Here is a 15,979-nt window from a genome sequence, read left to right as displayed (position 1 = left end):
AGATGAACTAGGGTTTTGAGAGGAGATGGTGTTGGTGAAGATGTTGATGGAGATTGACCCCCTCTCGATGAGAGGATCGTTGGTCATGACGTTGGTGATGATTTCCCCCTCCCGGAGGGAAGTGTCCTCGGCAGAACTGCTCTGCTAGAGCCCTAGATTGATTCCGCCAAGATTCCGCCTCGTGGCGGCGGAGTTTCATCCCATAAGCTTGCCCCCGATTTTTTCCAAGGTAAAAGTGATGATATAGCAGAAGATGGAAGCCGGAGGCCCACCAGGGGGCCCAGAAGATAGGAGGCCGCGCCCTACAGGGGGGGCGCCCCCCTGTCTCCTGGACAGGGTGTGGGCCCCCTGGCCTATTTCTTTCGCTCATAAATCTAAAACAAAACAGAGGCTAGCCAACTCACCTCCAGGAGGCTCCCCCGATTGGGCCTTCGTTGGCCGTCGGATCTGCCTTCGGGCGAGTTTGAACCGTTGAATCTTCACAGCTGTAAAACCCATTTTCACCTCGCAGTTATTTTTGCTGGCCAATGATGGGTGGGCTCGCGCCATGCACTCATTGGTTGGGTTGTGTTTTTGCGTGCAAAACACTTTGTCCAATCCGCTCCGCATGCTCACACCGCACCCAATCCCATCCTCTCCCCTGGTCGTCCCTATCCACACCAGCCGCCACACAACCCTAGCCCCTTTCCCCTCGATCCCCACAGCCCCTCCCTCCTCCTCGCTCTCCGCCATGGCCTCTGCACTAGGAGCCTCTCCATGGCCTCCTACCCATCCCCCCCACCACCATAGGTGCACACAGATGATGGATCCGTTCCGGAGAAGAGCAGCTCCAGTGATGGTGGGGTGCATCTGTGCCGAAGATGAAGGAGGTCCGCCGCCCGTCTTTGCCTCCTCTCTGCGTCCTTGTTGCTGCTCCTCCTCTCTCTCTCTCCGCACCTAGCAGTGCAGCAGACGGGACAAGGGGAAGGAGCAGCCCGACCCAGCTCCATCTCTCTCTGGATGAGCAGGTGGCGAGGGAAGCCACCACGGCTAGTGGCGGTGCTGCACAGGAACGTACACTCCAGGTCTCCATCCTGTCTCACGATCCCTTTCCGTTTCAGTGTTGTTCTTTTTTCTCTTGGTGTGCGCTCTCCTGCATCTCGCGCGGGAGGGAGTGGTGGTGACTATCATAGAAGGTGGAGGAGGTCATTGGAGTCGGCTTCCCTTCCGCTTTGGCTGCCAAGCTCCGCGCGTTGGTGAGTCCCTCTCTCTATCCCTCTACATCTTTCCCTCTCTCTGTCAGAGGGCAGCTACCGACCCCAAGGTGCAGGCAGCCATGGAAAAGCAGAAGATGCCACACCTAGCTTTCCCCCTTGCCTCCTGCCCTTTCTCTTCAGCTCATTTATTTACATGTGCAAATTCTTTTTTATCTATGCCTGCAAGGTGTTTGATGAAAGTTCAGTAAGGCTGTGAGGGAATACCAAACAAGAGAGGATCGAGTATCTATAACATGCATCAGGTTGACACCAACTTCATGCATTTTGCTTCAAGATCATTGTTAGTTTAATTCAAAATGTTTTCTCATTCTATTGGAAGATAGAAAGGATGGTTGTAGAAAGATAACTGTTCTACTTGGATACCTTTCTTTGTTCTCGTTTGCATTTAAGTAAAAATGTTCAACTGCAGATATAGATTGCCGGCGGGTGGATATATTGCTCAAAAGATGTCACTAGTGCTGTACTGCTGTAGATGCCATTGATTTCATATATCAAAGCATTACAGCTCTTTCAGATCCTTTGTATTTCCACTTAGTTAGCTTGAAAATCTTGTCTACTACGGACACCTCTTGAAAATTGCAAAGGAGTTCTAACTCCCAACAAGCTTATTTCCTTAAAAAATGTAACTGGTACAATGTTCTACGTACCTTATGAGAGGTCAGCCCCGGCATCACAGTCCATTCCTGAAGAAGTTCACATGCATGGTGTTGATTGTTGAGTTTGCTTGGTTAACGGAATGACATGCCTATGCAGATCAGCAGGGGGAAGGTCCAGGGTGAAATCTTCAGGAGGGATTTGATGTTGCTATTGTTTCAGTTTGCAGATAGAGGATGTGATTCCACCAAGACAGAGACGATGGTGATGACAAGTGAGATTTATGTTAAGGAGTATTAGCATATGCTCACAGGATCACTGGAAGCTTATAAAGGTATCCGCAATGATTGCTGCTTTCTTATCGACACATAATTGAATTATAATTATAGACATTAAGAGTAGTTGCCTTTTCATTTATTAGAAAACATAGTGTACCTTTATAATCGTAGTTATATGCAATGATCAATCATGTATTTTTGTTTAAAACCGCAACCCGTAATTGTTTGATGTCATTAAATGTCTCTCTCTCTATATATATATATAATAATATATATATATATATAGTTTACATTCTTAAATTAGCCTCCATAATATCTGCATTGTCATGGTAACCTTGGTAGGTCATAATATGTTGATCCATAATCCCGGTTCAGTTTGACTTTCCATGTGATTTTTTACCTGAATATTAGGATCACAACTTAATTAACTTAAATTAGCAGTATAGTGTCAATGGAAGTCATCTGAAGCTAATAAGATGTTGTTTATTGAAGAACAGCCCCTTGCTACTTGCACAGTACATGAAAAGCACACTAAATAGATTAAAGAAATCATACTTGACTGTGATTGCATTTGGTTGACGCTTACGTGTATTTCTCATGGGTATACCAAGGGGGCAATCTTCTATATTTCAGGTCCAAAGCTTTCAATGCATTTTTTTATCTGTTTTTCATGTCCCAATGATCATCTGCAAGTCCGAATTATGCCATTGTTGATGGTGCACAGGTATGTTGCTTGGTAAACCCAGTATTAGCCCTCCTTTCAAGCTCCTGTGTTCATCCTAGAGAAAATTCTGGAAAATACGTCGGAACTATCTTTTAATCTTCCAACAGTGTATTGCTACGATTATATATATGGATACATCATATCGATGTGTCTAGAGACCTAAAGCCTTAAGAGTTAAGTGCCAAACTGGGGACTGATATTATAACTGCAGATGGGCTTTATTCTGTTATTTTCTTGCCTAGAATGATGATGTTTGAAGATGGGATTTGTTCAGTCATAAGAGCTTATCGGTTCAGCCTGCATACTTTTGTTTCTTCAGTGTACAGTGTCTGAGGAAAGCATTTATTTTGTCTCCTGATTAAGTGAATTCATGGCTAAGATGGACGAATTTCTATTATGTGGGCTGGAGGTTCTTGAGTTAGGGCACTAGCACTAGCTAAGCTTCCATTCTGGTAAAATGTATGACATGCTTGATGAGCATGCATATCTATATGGTTTTGTGGACACTGATTTAGTTCCATGCCAGTTTATTTCCAGCAGTTGGTCTGCTTCTTCATAGAGATTTTATTAGTACTAAATTAAATTAGAAACTGAATGTGTGCTTCTTTCACCTTCAGTCTGAACATGACATTGCCTTATTTGTGACACAGGTGGAAATTAGCAAGCAAGATACAGTCGGTGCATGGATGACCAAGATTACTTATTACTTTATGAAGATGATGATTCCTGCATGTTGATTGTGCTTCAAGGTACAGCTGTTCGTACCTTACAAAATTATAATGCTTTTTATTGGTTGTGCATCCTAGGACCAAAAGCTTGATTCATAGATAGCCGAAGAACTGAGGAATTTTTACTCTCTGTCGTTGCAGGGTAGAAGAGGATGGGAGGAGGGGACACGCGCTCTATATTTTGTTATGCACACCTTTCTAAACTATACTTGTCTTCTTAACACATGTTCATTGTCCAGTAGAAGCTGTAGATTTCAGCGTACAATAATTTCCAAAACGGCAGAAGGTAAGAACCATGTTACACATGATCCTTTTGTGTTCTTTTGATTTAAAGTAGCATGTACCTGTTAAACTTGGAGATGATTTTCGTGGTGTATTTATAAATTATCAGCCAAGGTTATTCCTTCAGGCAATTTTTTCTTCCCTGAAGCATAGGCATATTGGTTGTTTGGTTGGCTCTCTTTACTAGCACGAAGATAACTACTATGTGTTGCTTAGTTATTAGCAGATCAAGTGTATGAATGGTCTTATGTTTACCCAGACTTATAGGTTTCTAAATACTAGGCTCTTGGGACTTATTTCTAAGGGTTAGTTTTTTTTGGATTCATGTGCTCTGGTGCTACAACCTAGGTAAAGCTCCTTCACAATAGTGTTTAAAGCTTAAATTGATAACTCCATCAAAGTTAAAGCATTAGGCTCCCTGCTCTGTGTACGGCCCAAATGTTCTACATAATGCTTTATATAGTCCTATTGTGACTTCTTTTGTTTTCTTAGCGGTCGGTGATATTTAATATTCAGTCAGATCTTGGAGGAAATGTAAAATATGCGAGCGTGTGTGCATGCATGCGTGCGCGCGCGCGCGCGCGTGTGTGTGTGTGTGCTTTCTCCTGTTTCCGTTTTAGTTCAGTAGCTGAAAGTTTATGTACAATCAAATTTAATTGACTAATTGGAGGGTTCATATATCTGTACGAAAATAAGCTAATACAAGTGCAAAATTGTTGAATGCATTAATCTTTGTTCAGTGTGTGACCCATAGTTAATGCACATTCTTGCATTAGAAAGAAAATGGATAACCGTTCTAAAATGCCGACACTTCCTAGAACTTCTCTTTTCATAAGAAAATAAACTGTTGATGATGTGAATAGAAACACCTGCAGTAGCACTGACCTTTGGTAACCTTCGTGTCGTGCCTCGAAGGCAGGCCATGAGTGATGGCTGCCGTGATGTCGGCCTTGCAGAAAAAGGGCTTTGTTGACTGGCGACTGGCTATAGTTTGCGTTTGTTGTTTACATGTCAGTTTTTAACCATTTGACCTATCTTTTATAGACAGTATAGTTCACAAAAACTAAACTTTTGATATAAAGTATATGGGTTTATAGTAGACCATTCTAGATCATATCTCTTGAATACATAGTTTATAATATTTTCTGGTTTTAAATATATGAGAGTGCCCATCTTACTTAGTGGCAATGCTATGCTTCAGAGTATACAATGTTTTGCATACCAGTATAATTCATAAGTGGTTTTTTGTATTCAGGTGTTACTAATATGGTGAGTGATTGAAGGGGAGGCATGGGGAGAAGAGCAGTCCAAATGGCAGATGGAGCATGTGACCTGTTGATGTTAGTTTCCATTTTCGGAAAGAACAAATTTTCTATAATTTGAGTGTACGCTGATGTGTTAAAGTCAATCATTTGGATTCCCAACTAGACCATTGTGTTTGTTCTTTATTTTATTGTGCATTGATAAAATGTTTCAGTGCCCGTGTGCACCAAGTTGAATTTTGAAACAGATGAGAGTTTGCCCTTCAGGAAGGTTCTTGTTTGCTGCTATGATTAATAGTAGGAAATTTTTATACCTATAGCAGGACAGTTGCTCAAGCTAAAGTCTTATGTAACGTTTAACATCGGAACTTTGTTTGTGCTAACAATTTTCCCACTTTAAAACGCCATGTTGCACAAGGTAGGTGTTTTGGGTTTTAATTCAGGGAGGTGACACCAATTATGGATTTGATCTCCAAATGTGTTTGAACATAATTAAGTCAAGGAAGATGTCGCGTCACATCTTCGTGGTAGAGTTGTATGTGATATACCTTGTGCCATTTGGCTCTATGTTACATGAATAAGATAACAAAATATGCATGCAACCCTAACTGGTTACTAAAACCTACTTCTACTAGCAAAGTCAAATATTTTCAAAACACTTTGGGTTTGACATGGTCTTTGTGCTTTCTCAAATATAAACTTATTGAAAAAAGCAAATATTTGTGACGCGCCAATGGTATCAAATCAAACTCTGCGCCATTTCAGAGATAAATTAAAACGTGTGCGTGCATCTCATTATACACAATAGTCTCCATTCTATTTTTAAGGGTGTAAATTTTGTTACTAAACCAACTAAACACATGGATTTTTTAACGCACACATGGATTCAGCGGGTCTCTGTGTCATATGCCCTTGCAAAAATCAAACTATTTTCATCGACAACATGTCTTTAGCGGGTCTTTGCGCCATTTGGCGCAACGGGTCAACTAGTTCTTATTAAATCTAAAAAATTGTTTCGTGGAGTTTCATGACTTTTGGAGTTGTGCAGAATAGGTTTCCAACGTTTGCTCCTTTTCCAGCCAGAATTCCAGCTGCCGGCATTCCCCCTCTTCATGGTAAACCTTATAAAATAAGAGAGAATAGCCATAAGTATTGATATATAATGTGTAATAACATCCCATAATGCAATAAATATTGATATAAAAGCATGTTGCAAAATGGACGTATCATGTACCAATATTACAGAGCCGCATCCGGGAGCTTCTTGACAGGGACATTAACCTTGTCAGCGTAATTCAGGTAATGCTAGTCCGACGGATGTTGCCGTGCAAACGCCGGACACTCCGGATGTGGGAGTTCAATCCGGAAGGTCTGCGGACTATTCTGCACTTCTTCGTCATGACGCTTGAAGGGATGTGTAAGTTATTCTTTGAACCACAAGTAAAGTGTCCGGACACCACCGAGGATGCGGGCCTGAGCTGCAACCTCCCAGATACCCGAGTAAGTAACCCAGAAACTGAACACTTCGTTTATATTTATCATAGCATTATTCTGAAAACCATCCGTGGCCAGGAAAGGCTCAACAAGGCGGAGAGAATCAGGTGTCTGGCGCCACTTCCCGAAGGCTCACCTAGCCCTACCATAGCCAAGATGCTTAGTCGTGTGCTAAGTCAAGTGCCCTCTGGGAAAGACGAAGGGAAGAACAGAGAAGCCGAGCTTCACATATTGCACATCCAAACCAGGGGAATTACTACCTCCATGGAGGAGGATAGTCGGGGAGGGGAATCTAGGGTCTCCTCACCCCGCGGGAAGAAGAGGGTTGCCTCCGAAGACTTGGAGACGGAGGTGCCCAGACAAGGGAAGAAAACTTCGCTAGGGGACCGTGCCCCGAAGGATGTCCTCACCACGCCATGTCCGCAAACGGGCTAGCCCTCAGCTGAGCTATAAGTTTAATCGCAAAAACTTCTGCTTCCTCCTCCGAAAACAATAACTAAGATCCATTCTTTGAAGTCCGGCTAGCAGCTCTTCTCGACAGAGTTCGTCTTCGGGGGATCTCCTTCTGGAGATGATGGAGAGTGAAAAGCCGCCAGCCTCTCCGCCTTATGGGGCGGGCGACCCCGAGGTGTCTAGTACTTCGGCCGCCCTGAGCCCTGAGCGCTCGGCTCCCAAGGGGGGCGATAAGAAGGGTCTAGCACAGTTCAGTGACCGGCCGGACACGCTGACGGGCCTTCTGGAGCAAGCCGCTCTCTCGGAGGATCACCGTTCATTAATGAGCACGGTGCTTGAGAAGATTTCATCCGCCACAAGTGGATTGAATGAAGATTTTACAAGCCTGCTCAAAGGCTTTAAGGTATGTAATGAAATATGTAATTTTTGATTGTGGCGCATGCGCTAGGTGTGCTCCATATGGATAGTAGCCCCTGAGACTCTGGTTTCCATCCCAAGGCGGGAAACAAAGAATCACATCGTTGAGTAATGATCGCACTGTGTTCATGCACAGGTGGCTAAGGGTCCGGCAGCCGACCGGTCCGTTGAAGTCGCCGAACTGAGGCGACAGATTGGAGTTATCGATGCCGATTTCACGCTTGTGAACGAGCGGCTTAACGAGTCACAAGGTATGTGCTCTGCTTTCCTTATTTTTTATAGGAAGAATTAAGAGGAGCATAATGTTAATGTGATATGCTTGGACTGTAGACGGAGCTGCTGCCGTGGAAGCCCTGAGGGCGGAACTTGCCCTGGCCAAGGAACAAGCCCGGGCTAGCAATACGGCTGCCCTAAAGGCGGCCGAAGAGTTGAGAGCCGAACAGGCTACTCATCGCCGAAGCGAAGACAAAATAGCCGAGATGGCTGTGGAGCTGAAAAATGCCGCCGACCGGTATGAGCTCCTTAAAAAAGAGAATCGGGCTAATTCAGCTGACCTGAAGAAGGCCCTTCATGTGGCCAAGGAGACGCGTTATTAGGGATGCGCGGGAGGAGCTTCGACAGGCCGGAGAAATCACGGCTGGAAACCCCTATTTATTGCAGATGAAGTTCGTAGATCGGAAGTACGCTCCTCTGGATCGACGCTGGAGCCCTGCAGACGCGCATGCGGATCTGGCGAAGAGTACGGCTGATGCGGCCAAGTTTTTCGAGGATCAAAAAGATAATGAAATGGAAAAACTATTCTAGTCGCAATTCAGTGCTCCAACGCGCCCGTTGCCATTGAGTGAGAGGATGGCTATTGTGGCCGAGCTCCATAGGTTGTCCGGTCTTGCAATGAGGTCTGTAATAGACCATCTATGGGCGAAGGGGCCGAAGCCCGATAGTTATTTTGGTTTAATGCAACAGTTCCTTGGTGCCGTATCTCGCATCGATGCCATGAAAAGGTAGGCGTGCATAGAGGGTGCGCGGATGGCTCTTGCCCGTGTTAAAGCATATTGGACAGATATGGAGGCCACCGTCATTGCGACCCAGAATCCGGCGCGAAGCCAGGATCCAGCCGAGCACTATTTGGAGCAGGTAACAGAAGGTGCTCATTTGGCAGAGGCTCAGTGCTCGAAGAGTGTCATGTTCAAGTGACAAATCATTTCATTGTAAAAACAATTTTATTTTAATCATGGAGGCTATGTTTATACTTTTCGCCCGAAAGTGTTATTGTGCCTCCTGTGGGGCCGTTTGATGTATGTATGTAATCTGAAAGTTAGCAGTCGCTGCCTTCAGCCCCCACGCATCCAATGCGAGGTGTTCGCGAGAATATGCGTAATCACACTTGATCCAACGTCTTGGTCCATTAAGGAGGTGATCGCACGTCGAACTAGGCAACCGGACTATATAGCTTTAACACTTTCACTTAGCCATAGGAGTTTGACGGTGGGGCTACTATGTAGCCCCTGGTACCTTTGCGTGCATCCGAATGCGGACGCGTGTGTACATGACCGGGAAATGGTCCTTCGTTAATGCGGAGGAATCCTAAAGATTCCGATGAGTCCTCGAGTGGTTGACCAGTCTCGCGCTATATCATGACAGTCAATTTTTGGCTTTCTCTACTGAGGTGCTCATCCGGAATAACCAGGGCACAATTGCAGTAGTTCTCCTTTGGCTGCCTTAGCCGATAAGAACGGAACGTAAGGCGGAAAACCCAGGAGACGGGAAAACCCAACATTTGACCAAAGACATGATTCGGAGCTGATGCATATAAGGCCAAACTCGCGACGCCGAACACTCCCGAAGGTATTCGGACTTTAGAACATCTACTGGGCTGAAGAACGCCCTTTATTATGAACCATGTATCTCCAGGTATGTGCATTAGTCTGTCGTGGCAAAATGCCAATAACGGCAGTATCCCTTGTGGGTGTAGTACCCATGGGATGTGTAAGCAACAAGAGACAATAAAGAAGGTTTACACAGGGGCTTAATCTAAAGAGAAACCTTTGAGCAGGGCCCTGCTGCACGTCTGCGCCTTTGTCTCCGTTGTGCCGTGTCCTAGGAGGGTATCGCACGAATGATGTCTGTAAAAAGGAAAACTCATGTAGAAGAGTATGGCATAAGCGTGCGAAGAGTTGACTATTATCAATGGATAGTAGAAGTGTAAGACATTGGCCTGTTAATAAGGTCAAGCCGAAAGGTGGGCTTTATTGAATATTTGAAGCCCCTGGTGTCCTCTATGGGATTACATGTATAGCGCCCAGCTCAAGTTTATCCGGGCTGCCGGACTCGTCTAACCGTCTCCGTGGTCTTAACGACCGATCATGCGTTCTGATATTTGAGGCCGCTTAGTGTCCGGCTGCTGGAGCCGTCGCTTACTCTTCCACGTGTAAGGAACGCTCTGTATTTCCGTTAACGGTGATGACGCCACGTGGACCAGGCATCTTGAGTTTAAGGTAGGCGTAGTGTGGTACTGCGTTGAAGCGGGCGAAGGCCGTTCTCCCGAGCAATGCATCATAACCACTTTGGAGGGGGGCGATGGTGAAGAGTAATTCTTCGCTTCTGAAGTTATCTGGGGAACCGAATATCACCTCTAGTATGAGGGAGCCCCTGGAGCTAGCTTCAACGCCTGGTATCACCCCTTGAAAGGTGGTGTTACTTTGGCTGATTCTGGATGGGTCTATCCCCATCCTACGGACAGTGTCCTGGTATATTAGATTGAGACTACTACCGCCGTACATGTGGACGCGAGTGAGATGGTATCCGTCGATTATTGGGTCGAGCACCAAGGCAGCTGATCCTCCGTCCCACATACTAGTCGGGTAGTCCTTGTGATCGAAGGTGATCGGGCAGGCCGGCCAGTGGTTAAGTTTGGGGGCGAGAGGCTCTATAGCGTATGCGTCTCTGAGTGCGCGTTCGCGCCTTCTCTTGGGTATGTGAGCCGCGTGGATCATGTTTACTGTTTTTACCTCTGGAGGGAATTTTTTTCTGTCCCCCAGTGTTCGGCTGGCGAGGCTCATCCTCGTCTTCGCTTGGTGTTTCCCTTCCCTTGTGTTCGGCATTTAATTTTCCGGCCTGCTTAATGGCCCATCATTCTCAGTGAGTGTGGTTCGCAGGTTTTTCGGGGGTGCCATGAATTTGGCATAGTCTGTCCAGGACTTTGTTTAGGCCGGACGGTCCCTCTTTGCTGCCTTTAAATGGCTTCTTTTGTTGACCGGGTCGAGAGCCTCTGAATCCGGCATTGACCGTTGTGTTGTCCGTACTTTCTTCCTTGTTTTGATGTTTGTTTTTATTGCGCCGTGGTTTCCCGTTGACATCCCTAATTTCGGATGTGCCTGGGTCGCTGGTGCCTCTAAGGGCCAACCAGCTGTCTTCACCCGCGCAAAAGCGGGTCATAAGCGTTGTTAAGGCTGCCATTGTCCTCGGCTTCTCTTGGCCGAGGTGTCTGGCGAGCCACTCATCCCGGATAATCTGCTTGAAGGCCGCTAGGGCTTCGGCATCCGAACAATCGACAATTTGATTCTTCTTAGTGAGGAATCTATTCCAAAGCTTGCGGGCGGACTCTCTGGGCTGTTGAATTACGTGACTTAAATCGTCAGCGTCCGGAGGTCGGACATAGGTTCCTTGAAAATTGGCCCTGAAAGCATCCTCAAGTTCCTCCCAACTTCCGATTGAGTTGTCGGGGAGGCTTTTCAACCAGTGCCGAGCTGGTCCCTTCAACTTGAGGGGAAGGTATTTAATGGCATGGAGGTTGTCCCCACGAGCCATGTGAATGTGAAGGATAAAATCCTCAATCCAGACACCCGGGTCTGTCGTTCCATCATATGCCTCTATGTTCACGGGTTTGAAACCCTGTGGAAATTCGTGGTCTAGTACCTCTTCGGTGAAGCACAGAGGGTGAGCGGCCCCTCTATATATGGACGTGTTGTGGCGTGCTGTCGACTGTTGTTGTGTCCGGTGCTGATTCCGAACTGGGTTTCGATCAGTCTGATCATTTTGGTGACCATAATCCTGCACCGGAGCGTGTCCTCTAGGTCCATAGATGGACCTGGTCGCGCCGGCCTTTTTATCGAGGAGCTCACGTAAATCGTGTGCGCTGTCATTAGCTGCTCTATTGCGGTTATGAAGTGGTTGGTTTGGCCTACTGGCCATATTGTTCTTTAGCAGAACGGCCTCATCGAATAATTCTGGCAGCAGCTTGCGCTTTTGATAGCTCTTTGTGTGGCGATCGTCACCGTATGTTTCTTTAGTGTCGAGCACTTTATTCCATCTGCGATTGAGCGTTTCCTGTGCGGCCTTAAGCCTTTGCTTCTACTTCTTTAGGCTTCTCGCAATGGCCATAAGCTTTCTGTGGAGGTTATCTCATTCCAAACGTGTTTCCGGGATGATGACTGCGTCGTCGTCCGGACTGTGCTCTTGTCCCGAGGCGATTTGATGAGTTCGGCCCTCGGGGTCGCTGTGATCGGGCGTCTGCTCTGGGCTGTGTTCAGCGTGACTTGGCTCATCCTGCTCCATCGCTCGGTCCATATGGTCGTTGTTGCCTTCGGAGTTGACTGGGGTGTCGATCTTTCTAGCGCTGTTATCGCTGTTTTTACTGTGGCTGGACTTAGAGCGGTGTCTACGCCGTCGTTTTGGCTTTTGTCTGGGGGTTTTATCCTCCGTTTTGTCGCCATCGTCTTCCTTAGGGGTGTCCACCATGTATATATCATATGATGAGGTGGCGGTCTAGCGCCCTGTGGGCGGTGGTTCAGAATCATCCCCTGCGCCAACGTCTATATCGTTGGTGTCATCGGAGTCGAAGTCAAGCATGTCTGTCACATCGTCGATAGTGTTTATGAAGTGGGTGGTGGGTGGGGAACGAATTTCTTCATTCCCTTCTTCCCCCTCAGGCCGGACGTAGTCCGGCCAAGCATCTCCTGGCAAAGAGAGAGACCTTAGTGAATTCAGCATGTCGCCGGGGGGGGGGGGGGTCGAGTGCTGGAAGATATCCGCGGCGGTGAATTCCATTACCGGAGCCCAACTAGAATCGGCAGGCTCGGGGGCGCGCGATCTGGAACCTGTAGCCGGACACCAGTCCGGGGGTCCAGAGACACACGCTTCCTTGGGGGTGAAGCCTGTGCTCGGCTCTACCGTCGATGAGTGTGTGGCCTCCGGGGTGGGGTCCATCCACCCGTCCTCGGACGACGCAATCTGCCCTGGATTTAGGTCCGGAGCTCCTGCAGGTGCGATATCCCGAGTATTGTCTGAGAGCAGGTCTAGGCCGTGCTTGTCGTGACTGTTCGGCACTCTTGGCGTAGGCCCGAATCCGTCGAAGATCAAGTCTCCACGGATATCGGCCATGTAGTTCAAGTTTCCGAACCTGACCTGTTGTCCAGGGGCGTAGTTGTCGATCTGCTCCAGATGGCCAAGCAAATTGGCCCGCAGTTCAAAGCCGCCGAACACGAAGATCTGTCCGGGGAGAGAAGTCTCAACCCAGACCGCGTTGTCGTTGATGATTGAAGGAGCCATCGAGCCTTGCAGCGACGACATAGAGGAACTCTCAATGAAAGCACCAATGTCGGTGTCAAAACCGGCGGATCTCGGGTAGGGAGTCTCAATCTGTGCGTCTAAAGCTAATGGTAACAGGAGGCAAGGGACATGATGTTTTACCCAGGTTCAGGCCCTCTCGATGGAGGTAAAACCCTACTTCCTGCTTGATTGATCTTGATTATATGAGTATTACAAGAGTTGATCTACCATGAGATCGTAGAGGCTAAACCCTAGAAGCTAGCCTATGATGATTATGATTGTCCCTATACGGATCAAACCCTCCAGTTTATATACACCGGAGGGGGCTAGGGTTTACACAGAGTCGGTTACAAAGAAGGAAATCTAATATACGGATCGCCAAGCTTGTCTTCCACGCAAAGGAGAGTCCCATCCGGACACAGAACGAAGTCTTGAGTCTTGTATCTTCACGGTCCAACAGTCCGGCCAAAGTATATAGTCCGGCTGTTCGGATACCCCCTAATCCAGGACTCCCTCAGGGCCCACTCGGTAATGCATCATCATAATGAGCTCAATGTGACTAAGTAGTTAGTCACGGGATCATGCATTACGGAACAATTAAAGTGACTTGCCGGTAACAAGATTGAACGAGGTATTGTGATACCGACGATCGAATCTCGGGCAAGTAACATACTGATTGACAAAGGGAATTTTATACGGGATTTCTTGAATCCCCAACATCATGGTTCATCCGATGAGATCATCATGGAACATGTGAGAGCCAACATGGGTATCCAGATCCCTCTTTTTGTTATTGGCCGGAGAGCTGTCTCTGTCATGTCTGCATGATTACTGAACCCGTAGGGTCTATACACTTAAGGTTCAGTGACGCTAGAGTTGTTATGGGAAATAGTATGTGGTTACCGAATGTTGTTCGGAGTCCCGGATGAGATCCCGAAAATCACGAGGAGTTCTGGAATGGTCCGGAGGTTAATATTCATATATGGGAAGGCATCATACGGTCACCGGAAGTATTCGGGGATTTGCCGGTATTGTACCTAGACCACCGAAGGGGTTCCGGGGGTCCACCGGGGGGGGGGGTCCACCTGCCCCGGAGGGCCCTATGAGTTGTATGTGGAAGGGAACCAGCCCCGAAGTGGGCTGGGCGCCATCCCCCTAGGGCCCATGCGCCTTGGGTATGGGGGAAACCCTTAAGGGGGCGCCCCCTCCCCCTTGGCTTGGGGGGCAAGCCCCCTCCCCTTGGCCGCCGCCCCCCTCTAGATCTCATCTAGAGGGGCCAGCCCCCTTCCCCCTTCGCCCTATAAATACAGGGGAGGAGGGAGGGCAGCAACACCTCATCCAAGGCGCAGCCCTCTCCCTCTCCAACACCCCCCCTCCTCCGTTGAGCTTGGCGAAGCCCTGCTACGTCTTGAGCTTGTGTTGGTTTTCCTTGAAGAGGAAAAGGTGATGCAACAATAGTAGTGTAATTATTTCCCTCAGTTTTTTAGAACCAAGGTATCAATTCAGTAGGAGGCTCCTCAAAAGTCCCACGCACCTACACAAACAAACAAGGAACTCGCAACCAACGCAATAAAGGGGTTGGCAATCCCTTCACGGCCACTTGCGAAAGTGAGATCTGATAGAGATAGTATGATAAGATAAATATATTTTTGGTATTTTATAATATAGATTGGAAATGTAAAGATGCAAATAAAAGTAGATTGAAAGCTTATATGATAAAAGATAGACCCAGGGGCCATAGGTTTCACTAGTGGCTTCTCTCAAGATAGCATAAGTACTACGGTGGGTGAACAAATTACTGTCGAGCAATTGATAGAAAAGCGAATAATTATGAGATTATCTAGGCATGATCATGTATATAGGCATCACGTCCGCGACAAGTAGACCGACTCCTGCCTGCATCTACTACTATTACTCCACACATCGACCGCTATCCAGCATGCATCTAGAGTATTAAGTTCATAAAGAACAGAGTAACACATTAAGAAAGATGACATGATGTAGAGGGATAAAATCATGCAATATGACATAAACCCCATCTTTTTATCCTCGATGGCAACAATACAATACATGCCTTGCTGCCCCTGCTGTCACTGGGAAAGGACACCACAAGATTGAACCCAAAGCTAAGCACTTCTCCCATTGCAAGAAAGATCAATCTAGTAGGCCAAACCAAAATGATAATTCGAAGAGACTTGCAAAGATAACTTCATCACACATAAAAGAATTTAGAGGAGATTCAAATATTTCTCATAGATAAACTTGATCATAAACCCACAATTCATTGGATCTCGACAAACACACTGCAAAAAGAGTTACATCAAATAGATCTCCAAGAAGATCGAGGAGAACATGGTATTGAGATCCAAAAAGAGAGAAGAAGCCATCTAGCTAATAATTATGGACCCGAAGGTCTGTGGTAAACTACTCACAACTCATCGGAGGGGCTATGGTGTTGATGTAGAAGCCCTGCATGGTCGATTCCCCCTCCGTCGGAGCGCTGGCGAAGGCTCCTAGATGGGATCTCGCGGATACAGAAGGTTACGGCGGTGGAAATAGTTTTTCATCTGCTCCTTTGATGTTTTCGGGGTATGTGGGTATATATATATAGGAGGAAGAAGTAGGTCGGTGGCCGCTCGAGGGGCCCACAAGATAGGGGGCGTGCCCTGTAGGGGTGGCCGCGCCCTCCACCCTAGTGGCCGCCTCGACTGCTTCTTGACTTGCACTCCAAGTCTTCTAGATCATGTTCGTTCCAAAAATCACGCTCCCGAAGGTTTCATTCCGTTTGGACTCCGTTTGATATTCCTTTTCTTTGAAACACTGAAATAGGCAAAAAAACAGCAATACAGGCTGGGCCTCCGGTTAGTAGGTTAGTCCCAAAAATGATATAAATGTGTAAAGTAAAGCCCATAAACATCCAAAATGGGTAATATAATAGCATGGA

General features: G+C 46.9%; 1 long non-coding RNA gene across 6 annotated transcripts; it reads left to right on the top strand.

The window, feature by feature from the left end:
- Positions 1-598: 598 nt before the first annotated feature.
- LOC123045304 (uncharacterized) lies at positions 599-5,390 on the top strand. 6 transcript variants are annotated; one of them, XR_006421282.1, is made up of 7 exons: positions 599-869; positions 1,101-1,235; positions 1,423-1,498; positions 1,666-2,184; positions 2,762-3,601; positions 3,722-3,866; positions 5,118-5,390. It is a non-coding gene; the product is annotated as an uncharacterized lncRNA (long non-coding RNA). The 6 variants fall into 6 exon arrangements; XR_006421281.1 differs by having other exon boundaries at positions 1,101-1,498; XR_006421280.1 differs by having other exon boundaries at positions 624-1,235.
- The last annotated feature ends 10,589 nt before the right edge of the window (positions 5,391-15,979 follow it).

This window comes from Triticum aestivum, chromosome 2B, assembly GCF_018294505.1.
Source record: "Triticum aestivum cultivar Chinese Spring chromosome 2B, IWGSC CS RefSeq v2.1, whole genome shotgun sequence".
Lineage (NCBI taxonomy): Eukaryota > Viridiplantae > Streptophyta > Magnoliopsida > Poales > Poaceae > Triticum > Triticum aestivum.
Note: the sequence above shows the minus strand (reverse complement) of the source record. Positions and strands in the feature narration are given on the sequence as shown.